At 30.8% G+C, this 11,281-nt stretch overlaps 1 protein-coding gene across 3 annotated transcripts in view; it reads right to left on the reverse strand.

The window, feature by feature from the left end:
• Positions 1-2,576, reverse strand: part of LOC111712345 (facilitated trehalose transporter Tret1-2 homolog) — a 19,339-nt gene extending 16,763 nt beyond the window's left edge. Inside the window, exon 1 of one of the 3 annotated variants that reach the window (XM_023486925.1) lies at positions 2,550-2,576. The gene's annotated coding sequence lies outside the window, so the exon portion shown is untranslated. Of the gene's footprint in view, positions 1-2,312; positions 2,332-2,549 lie in introns of those variants that run through there. The other 2 variants (XM_023486923.1, XM_023486924.1) reach the window with 2 other exon arrangements.
• Positions 2,577-11,281: the final 8,705 nt, after the last annotated feature.

The following is an 11,281-nucleotide window of genomic DNA, read 5'->3' on the forward strand; positions in this document are numbered from 1 at the left end:
CTCTACCAAACCCAACCCCCCCCCATATTTAAAGTAGTTACGTGATAACGCATTAGACACACCTTAACTAAAATGACAGGTTCCAGATTTACAGTTTTCAAATAATATCGGCAATACTAACATATTTTTCAGATTTAAAAAAATCTAACTGAATTGTTGTATTATTTTTGACAAGCCTTTTATATATTTTTATGATTAAAATAACTCTAACAATCGCATTGTTGGTGTTATCTTTACAGCTTTTTTGACAATTAAAAAGCAATTTGAATATTTTTTGAGCCATTTCAAATATAGGTGTCTATAATACAAATTATAAAGTCGATCAAAAAAATCATTGTTATATCGCATGTTTTACACGTATTGCACAATTTATAAAAAGTTTCAGCGTTACCAAAAGAAATTGAGTCGGTATCACAAACTCAAATTTTCTTTTCCCTATTTCTGTGCAACCTGGGGTGAAAACTTTGAAATTTCAAACTTAGATTAACTTATCTAAAAGAATTCAATGTTTGAAATCAAAGGTCTACATTACGAGAAAATATCAGTTTGTGGCTAAGATTCAATTCCTTTCCTAATTTTAAAAAATTGAAAAAAGAGAAAAAGTTGTAATCTCTGTTGTCTTCTTGTTTGATTGTATGTCCGATCATAACTCATGAAACCCTTGACCGATTTGCCTCCTTAGTTTCTTGGTAAAATCGATTAAATGAGGGTAGACGGCGGGAGTAACTATGTGTAACCTCGGCAACGCTGGGTTTCAAAGCTAATATTTATGTATATTTTTAATAACTTTATTCTGATACAGGTTTGGACGCAATGTAATAATGATTTAAAGCAATATGTCGTGAAGGTTTGAGGTCTAGATATTAACTGAAAAGTGTAGTTTAAATCTTGAATTAAAGCTTGAACTATCCATCTTGTCCGAGACGAAAACAAACAAAAGAACGAACAAGAAACAGGAAGAAAAAAATTATCATTTTACACAAAACCTTCAGAATCGAAATATATTTAATCATTTCTTTAAATGTTTCTTAAGAGTTTCTGTAAAATTTTAATCAGTTATTTCAATAATTAAATATTTTAATCTAAAATTCCGACTTAATAAGACATGGATATTTTTGGAATAAGTTTGAAAATACAACAAAGAAATGTACAGGGTGAGTTAAAATGAGTGTGAATTACAGCGTTTGTTGCAAAATTATAACTTTTTGTGCAAAAATATTTTTTGAAAAGATCATCGAAACTTTTCTCTTAAAATCGAAAGTTGAGGAAAGCAAATATGTGTCTAATATTTCTATCAAATTCTAAAATTTTATAAACATTGAATCACACAATCACAGAAAATTCGCAATTTTCAGTTCTGTTCTAACTGTTAAGGTAGGTTGTTTTTCAATCACATATATTTATAACTTTAGAATATAATATGAAGAGATAAATTAGAGGCAAAGTGTTTCCAAAACAATGGAGAGTATTTTGAATGAATTTAACATGTGAATTGTGCATTTATAGTTTACGGAAGTTTTTTTCGGATTTATTTTAAATATCTAACAAGTTTTAAAACCAATGTTTATAAAATTTTAGAATTTAAAAGAAATAATATTTGCTTTTCTGAACTTTTGATTTTAAGACAAAAAAGTTTTGTTTTGGGCCATTGAAGTTCCCCCAAAAAAGTTTCAAAAAATATTGAAAAAATACCATACAGGAGAGTCGTACAAAAAAAGGTACAATTTTGCACCAGACGCTGCTAATCACTCGTTTTTTAGACTCACCCTGTATATACAAATAAATTTCTGTAACACAATAAAAAATTTGCATGCAATTAGCCAGAAACGGTTATGGCTGGCTGTTCGGCCGAAAAAATTCTACCCAGTGGATAGAGGTAAAACGGTCTCCATCGATTCATAATCTATTTAAGTTTTAGCAAACACTACTGCTTGGTAATTTTAGATCATATGTCATCAATTTAGTTTCATTCATTACGCAAAGATATTAAAAAGCTAAAGTTAAATTAATTAAATCGTAAAATTTTTTTAATTAAATCATCATTGACCAAACATGATTAGAAATTATTAGTAAGAACTGAACACGCGCCACAAACTCTGATTTTCTAAAACCCTATATCTATATCTATATCTATATCTATATCTAAAACCCTACATCTCTGTAACATAATGAAAACCTTTGTACAGACTCAAACATACAAATAGTTCTACGACATAGGGTTGCAAAGTTTAGGGATTAAAAAATTAGAATTGGATGGCGTGGAAATTTATTATTTAATTGTTTATTTCTCTGAGGACTCCTTTTAATTATACCATAAAGCTCTTTGTTAATATAAGTATATCTCTTATATGTTAGCTATAGCTGGCCGAACGTCTGAAACAAATTGACAAATTTATTTTCAGAAAAAAAAACATTTGACTAAGTCAATAAAAATATCTGATTTTTCAAGTAAAAAATTCCCAAAAGTTTTTTTTTAAATTCTACGGTCAACGTCGGGCACTTCATATACATAGTAATATATATCAATGTCTATTCTTGAAACTAGAAACCTGAGAGCTTGTATTCAACTTTACATAAACTGCCTTCAACTGAACGTCCTTTAAATAATCTACTGGCAACATTTACTAAAAACAGGATGCATGCACGAAATCACAAATATGCAATGCGTCTTTCAAGAAAATAAAGGATTCAAAAGTAATCTCAGTTAGCACCTTTTAATTGTTTTTAATTTTTAGAAAACCGAGTTAAAAAAAGAGAGAGAATTGGTGGAAAACATTTCTTTAAAAAACTATTTATATTCATAAGAAAATGTTAAAAATGACGACACAGAAAAATAAGAGAGAGCTTATTAGATTTTTAACATTTAAAACTAATCCCGATATTCTCTCCTTTAAATTAAGTGAACAATCACTTTAATGCTTTTCGTCTTTCTTTCTTTTTTCTTGATATTCAGCTTTTCAATGACAAAAGTAGATTTCAAACTAGTTTCAAATTTTAATTACATTTAATTCACATAAAAATTAAAAATTAATGAAAAGGTTGAACACATCCCGAAAAAATGTATGGTTTTAATTACATTTTTTTTAGGAGTTCTGGCATCACGAATGATTCAAAATATACAAATTTTATTTTAACTTTTCTAAATCATAATTAGAGTTAATGATAATAATTAAAAACAAACTAAGGCAAACTCGCCCCAGTCTTTAAATGGATGTAAAATTTTGATATCTATAAACTACACTTCTCAACCAATCTTCTCCAGCAGGCTTCCACCTCAAACATCTTTTTAGTTTTTGATATCTGGCCGTAAAAGACAAATCAATGATAAAAAGTACGTACTTCTATTTATATACTTTGCTTGGGACCTCACGTGACCCCAGGGAAGTTTTATGGATGATCGAATTTTCAAAAATTTGCTTCAAACAACATTCGATTAAAAATAAAATTTTGAAACTCCACGAATTTTTTTTTACAAAGTACACAATGAGAACATATTCACACATAAAAGCCTAGTTTTGTAAAATGTCATAAATGGGAATTTGTAACTTAGTGAAGTACCTAAAATCATACATAAACTAAGAAGTTACCTCTCAAATATACCTACAACCAGCTTTGCATCTATAGTAAAGCAGTGGTTCTAGTATCTGAACCTATAATTTAGATGTAACAACTGTATTCGTCCGCCTAAGCTTTATTTGTATATAAATCTTCTATATATTTAGAAATATGTTTATTTATGATATATATGTATAATTTATGTGGTCATATATTTAGAAATATGTTTATTTATGATATGTATGTATAACTTATCTTGTCATATATTTAGAAATATGTTTATTTATGATAAAGGAATTGAGTCTTTGCCACAAACTCGGATTTTTAAATCCCAATTTCTTTAAAACCAAATATCCCAGACCCTAGATATTTCAAACTATGAATTCTGGTGGATCAAACAATGTAAGTTTGAAATATGAAAGGTTTGCATCAGTTGGTTGTTGAGATTTTGGTACTAAAAAATTGGAATTTGTGACAAAAACTCAATTCCTTTGAATTGTGGAACATATATTTGAAAAGATTTTTCTATAAATTTAACACCAGCGGGGATTATATTTAATATAAATTTTCAAATTTGAACTTTCATTTCAAATATCTAAAGAATCTACCACCATACTGCAGTCTGCAATAGCAGTGACAATACCTTATCGCAAAGTATAACTTTACAACACATATATTATGTATATTGGTGTAAACATAGATTACAGATATTTCTTTCTAGGAGACTATTGAAGCAAGTTCTAAGCTTTTCATTAGATTTCTTTCTAATTTATGCAAAAATGACCTTAACACAGTTCTTGGCAGAATTTTAGTTTTAAATTGCAAATGATTATTCTGTATATCCTTCAGATCTTAGTAAAATGTTGTTAAGAAACAATGAAATATTTTGATGTCTGGACCATGCATGGAAAGTACAAGAACTTTTAAATACAAGAACGAATAATTTATATATTAAAGGATTCTATGATTACGTAATAACTGAAATGTAATGAGTAATGATCAATGTCGCCTATTTATTTGTGCATAATTTTGCATATTTTTCTTTTTTCTTTTATAAAACTATAAATTCAAAAACAAATTTAAACTACACCATTTATATATGTATTTATATCTTTGTGTGTGAATAAATCTTTATAATATAATATAATTATCAAATGTTACATTTGGTATATCTTTCTTATAAATTTAAAATTCGGTGATTTTGAAGAACCAAACCTCTGTAGAGTAAAAAAAAGTAGATGTTAGTTCCACACTTATTGAAAATATATTTATAATTATTTTCAATAAATGTGGAACTAACATCTACTTTTTTACTCTACAGAGGTTTGGTTCATCACCATTACCGAATTTTAAATCTACCTGAACCCTGATGGATCCTATAAATTACTTATAAAGTAAATACTCGAGGTTTGGTCAGAACTGCAACATACATAAATTCTCTTTCTTATTAACTTTATTTAATTTTTTTGGCAAAAACAATATTTATAAAAAAAGCTAAAAAGAAATCATGAAGTAAAGATATTACTGAAAAGTGCAATAAGGTTTAAAGTATTTATTTTCAATTTCCTTTCGTGAATGCATAAAATGTGAATACAAGGTTGATCTTCTACTGAAGATTGCAATGAGATTATACTTTTCTTTAAGTTTATGCATTTTCATTATTTATCATATTTCTTGCTCTTTACTACAGAATATACTAAAGGAATTGTATTTATCATATTCCTTGCTCTTTACTACAGAATATACTAAAGGAATTGTATTTATCATATTTCTTGCTCTTTACTACAGAATATTATAAAGGAATTGTATTTATCATATTCCTTGCTCTTTACTACAGAATATACTAAAGGAATTGTATTTATCATATTCCTTGCTCTTTACTACAGAATATAATAAAGGAATTGTATTTATCATATTCCTTGCTCTTTACTATAAAAAATAATAAAGGAATTGTATTTATCATATTCCTTGCTCTTTACTATAAAAAATAATAAAGGAATTGTATTTATCATATTCCTTGCTCTTTACTATAAAAAATAATTAAGGAATTGTATTTATCATATTCCTTGCTCTTTATTACAGAAAATAAAAAAAAACCTTGAGTTTTATAGCTGCAACAATTGATATTTTGTGTTAATCCATCAATTGTGCTTGAAAATAAATGATGCATTTTCGCAACTCTTTCGGTAAAATTTGGCTTTCGTTATTAAAAATTCTGTATTTTTCGTTTAATTTTCATTTTTTTTTTGCATAATTTTCCATTTTTTCGCGAAATGTTTGTAGTTATTCGCAAATTTTTTGCATTATTATTTTTTGCGAAAATTTCGCATTTTCTATTTTGCCAAAATTTCGCATTTTTTGCGAGCGAACGAAATGCGAAAATTAAGCGAAATGGTCGGGAAATTTTTTTTCGCATTTTTGCGAAACAATTTTTCCTTTTCGCTGGAAACTCTAAATATAACTACATTTGAATATTATTCAAGATTCAAAGGAAATATGCGAAAATCTTTGTTAGAGTTTCTCATGCACACAAAACCAACGGCCTTTTTTAAAACAGAAAATGTTGATAAACGTTGGCAGCCTATACAAGGAACACGTAGTTGTATTATAAGATCATTAAATTATATATATCATAGTGAAATTCATAATTTTGTTAAATTAATTAATTTATTACTTTGTTATTTGGATTATATGTTGGTTTGTTGATTTATTAGTTTTTGATACGTTGATTTGTTGATTTGTTGGTATGTTGATTTGTTGATTTGTTGATTTGTTGATTTGTTGATTTGTTGATTTGTTGATTTGTTGATTTGTTGATTTGTTGATTTGTTGATTTGTTGATTTATCTGTTATGATGCCTATAAGAAACCAATAAAGCACTCAACTGCAAGTTCCACTTTCTGAACACAATCATAACATTTCATTCATTAAACCAATCAGAGGAGGGTAAAGGGACTGTAGACAAAATTAAACCAATCAGAGGAGGTTAAAGAGACTGTAGACAAAATTAAACCAATCAGAGGAGGTTAAAGAGACTGTAGACAAAATTAAACCAATCAGAGGAGGGTTAAGAGACTGTAGACAAAATTAAACCAATCAGAGGAGGTTAAAGAGACTGTAGACAAAATTAAACCAATCAAAGGAGGTTAAAGGGACTGTAGACAAAATTAAACCAATCAAAGGAGGTTAAAGGAACTGTAGACAAAATTAAACCAATCAGAGGAGGTTAAAGGAACTGTAGACAAAATTAAACCAATCAGAGGAGGGTAAAGGGACTGTAGACAAAATTAAACCAATCAGAGGAGGTTAAAGAGACTGTAGACAAAATTAAACAATCAGAGGAGGTTAAAGAGACTGTAGACAAAATTAAACCAATGAGAGGAGGTTAAAGAGACTGTAGACAAAATTAAACCAATCAGAAAGGTTAAAGAGACTGTAGGCAAAATTAAACCAATCAGAGGAGGGTAAAGGGACTGTAGACAAAATTAAATTAAACCAATAAGTGGAGGTTTAAGGGACTGCTGTAGAAAAAATTAAACCAATCAGAGGAGGTTAAAGGAACTGTAGACAAAATTAAACCAATCAGAGGAGGTTAAAGGGACTGTAGACAAAATTAAACCAATCAGAGGAGGGTAAAGGAACTGTAGACAAAATTAAACCAATCAGAGGAGGCTATTTATTTATTTTCGCAAATACTGAGATTTACGTAAAAAAGTATAAAACCCATTAAAAATTGTCAAGACGACATTTGATAAGTTCTTCCGATGTATGGTTCATTTAGAGTTTAACTGTAGAAAAACAAGCATATATTCAAGGTAATAAGGCCAGGAAAGTTAATTGCGGTTGCGTATTCTCTGTGTACATATTGAAACCAGTTTTCTCTGGGTGGTATTTGTAAACAAAAATAGATGCATCAGTGTTCATTTTGTATCCGAGGAGGATAAAAGCATTAAATTTTGATAATTTCGAAAATTCACATAAGAGTTTTCTATGACTAGAAAATGTCATTGATTTTTTATGTGACATCCGTCTTGTGTTTACTTTAGACCCCAGAGACAGTACACTGCAGTACAAAAATGCGAACACCTCTTAAATAACGAGTGGGGGCTGGAACTTAGTTACATGGCTGTTTGTATTAGCCTGAGTTTACGATTAAGACAGCTTACTGAAATAGGATAAAAATAGAGATTATCGTCTATTCATAAAGATCCCGAAATTTAAAAGAGTATCGTTGAACGAAACTTCCTATGGCTTCCTTTTTAGGGGCTTAACATTTTGTAGATTTTAATTTAAGTGATTCGACAAAAATAGAGAATATGAAGAAATTAGATAAAAAATATTTCATAACATATCCACAAAACTGCCTAAGCCCATTCATAAAACCCGGGTTTTAAAACTGGTTTTGATAACGATACCCTGTCTTAAGTTTTGGGCTCAGTACAAACATCAAATATGCAGTACAAGTGTATGGGAAGGTTTTGTATCTTAAATTTTACATAGTTGCCTTAAGGTGGGGTAGGGGGACGTCCGACCCTTAGAAAATTAAAGGGATGTCCCCTTCCCGGGAAAACTGAGGGGAGTCCTGTCCTTCCCCCCTTGAAAAATGAATAGTAGTATATTTGATTTTAAGAATAGATTCAAAATTAATTACTCAAAATTAATATTTTTATAAAAATTCAAATCTTGGTTTCCCATGGTTTTCACGTGGTTTTCACATGGTTTTCATATGGTTTTCCCATGGTTTTCACATGGTTTTCACATGGTTTTCACGTGGTTTTCATATGGTTTTCACATGGTTTTCATATGGTTTTCACATGGTTTTCACATGGTTTTCACGTGGTTTTCACATGGTTTTCACACGATTTTTTATATGGTCTTCACATGGTTTTCACATGGGTTTCACATGGTTTTCAAGTGGTTTTCACATGGTTTTCACTGATTTTTCTGCTTGAAGTTTACGTATTTTAATAACCCAATCATGTGAGTTATCACTACAAATTTGGGCACGATCGGTTCAGCCGTTTTGATACAAATTCACAAAAATATAGTTCATCAGGTAGCAAATGTTTGAGTATGCATCAATCTTTAAAAATAAAATGAGAGGTTAGGGTACGAAACTTTTTTTATAATGTTTTTAAACCAATTTTTCTAAATACAAAAGATATTGACAATTAAGACTTATTATTATCTTTTGACTTGTATTCCACCCAAATGTACGAATCTTTATTTGTATATATAGTCTTTTAGACAGACATCATTTCAAGTGCGCAACTTTTTTTTTGTCAGACTAAAACTATCTATAAAAGAAGTAGAGGTTTAGTCTGAACAAATATAGAATTAGACTCATGTTCAAAAGTTATAAAACTGTGTATTTTTATGTGGGTTCTATACAAATGTGACCTGTGCTTTTTTGCTGTAGAAATAGAAACAATGGAGAAATGTTCAGAATTAAACAGTTTTAAAGTTAGAATACCCAAGATATATTTTACATTACTGAACAGATAAGCGTTTATTATCTTTATATCTTTGCAACCCAGTGTCGTAAATAATCTAAATTTGAAATATTAAAGGTTTACACAATAATGTTGCAAAAATATAGGAATTTAAACATTTGAATTTGTGGCAAAGACTCAATTCAAATAACTCAATTTTAAGAATTCTTTGGAGTATTTAATCTTAGAAATTCTTTCCCAGAAACTTTAAAACAATGTTTAGATTTTAGAAAAATGTGAAAAATGTTGAAATGAAAAATGTTGAAGACCCGGCAAATATAGAATACATTTAAATTGTATATATATGTATTTGGTTTGTCTGTCTGATCGATTAGTGTCTGTTTGTGTCCAATAAAAGTCGAAACAGCTGAACCTTTCGGGCTCAAAGTTGTGTAGCAACTCGACACATGATATCAGGGAAAGTTTATGGTTAGAAGAAATTAAAATAAGAAAAAATTTTATATTAGTTTTAATTATTCATCAATCTTAAAATCGGAAAAAAAAGTTTTACAAGAGCGAAACAATTGGCGACAATTGAAAAGGAACATTTTATTGCTAAAATTGTGTACCCTCTACATCTTCATATCAGCAGCAAAGGAAAAGATGTCATCGATTTTTATTCCTTTATAGCCTATTTCATTCCCTAACAGGTCCCTTGGGCATTTTAATGGTCTAACTTTAATTGAAGAAGATAGAAACTGGATTTTTAACTAAATTTCTCTTCTATAGATTTTAAAGGAAGTGTTCGCGAAAAATAAGCACTTTTGATCGCTACTAATCTTACTTCTATCTGTTGCGTCTATAAGGAGAAAATTGTTAAAAACAACTTATACCGAAGAACGTAGTGTCCATACAAATCAGAAAGTTGAAAATATTAACTATATATGAATGCATCGAAAAATTACCGATGATTATTTGTTGTAATATATGAATGATTTGTTTGAAATTAAATTGATTTTTTTACGATCCCAGTCAGATATTAAAACTTTCAGAGTTTTTATGGACGCTATGTTCTTCAGTATAAGTCGTTTTTAACTATTTTCTCCTTGTAGAGTGTAGACTCAAAAGATAGAAGAAAGATTAGTAGCTATCAAAAGCGCTTATTTTTCGCCGTAAGCCACCTTTTGTTTTTCGCAAACACTCCCTCTAAAATGAGTTGTATTGTATTTACTTTAAATCCTTGTTTACTTTAATTATTAAATATGTTTTCAAGTTATCTGTGCACCGTTTAGGAGGACTGCAGTTAGGACTCTGCACCGTTTAGGAGGACTGCAGTTAGGACTGTGCACCGTTTAGGAGGGCTGCAGTAAGGACTGTGTACTGTTTAGGAGGACTGCAGTTAGGACTGTGCACCGTTTAGGAGGACTGCAGCTAGGACTCTGTTCTGTTTAGGAGGACTGCAACTAGAACTGTGTACTGTTCAAGGGTACTGCAGGTAGGACCGTGCACTGTTCAGGGGACTGCAGTTAGGACTGTGATTTGTTCAGGGGACTGCAGCTAGGGCTCTGTACTGTTCAGGAGGACTGCAACTAGGACTGTGAACTGTTCAGGGGACTGCAGTTAGGTCTGTTCACTGTTCAGGGGACTGCAGCTAGGACTCTGTACTGTTTAGGAGGACTGCAACTAGGACTGTGCATTGTTCGGGGAACTGCAGTTAGGTCTGTGCACTGTTCAGTAGGACTACAGCTAGGAGTGTGCACTGTTCAGAGGACCTTAGCTAAGACTGTGCACTGTGTAAGTGGCCTGCAGCTAGCACTGTGCAGTGTTCAAGGGGACTGCAGGTAGTACTGTGTACTGTTTAGGGGACTACAGTTAGGAATGTGCACTGTTCAGGAGGACTGCAGCTAGGGCTGTGAACTGTTGGGACTGCACTAAAACTATGGACTGTTCAAGGGGACTGCAGCTATGACTGTGAACTACTCGAGGGAACTGCAGCTAGGAATTGGACTATTCAAGGGGACTGAAGTTAGGACTGTGCAGTGTTAAAAGGGACTGCAGTTAGGACTGTGCAGTGTTCAAGGGGACTGTAGTTATGACTGTGCACTGTTCAAGGGTACTGCAGTTATGAGTGTGCACTGTTCAGGAGGATTGCAGCTATGGACTGTGCACTGTTCAAGGGGACTGCAGCTAAAACCGCAATCATGCTTAAGAATACAGAGATAGTTGTATCTGTATTGATACAGATTTAAGTGTAAGTTCTCGTGTAAAGAGTATAGAGTTTGAGCGAGAAGTAT

This window comes from Eurytemora carolleeae, unplaced genomic scaffold, assembly GCF_000591075.1.
Source record: "Eurytemora carolleeae unplaced genomic scaffold, Eaff_2.0 scaffold1262, whole genome shotgun sequence".
In the NCBI taxonomy this organism is placed as follows: Eukaryota; Metazoa; Arthropoda; class Copepoda; order Calanoida; family Temoridae; genus Eurytemora; species Eurytemora carolleeae.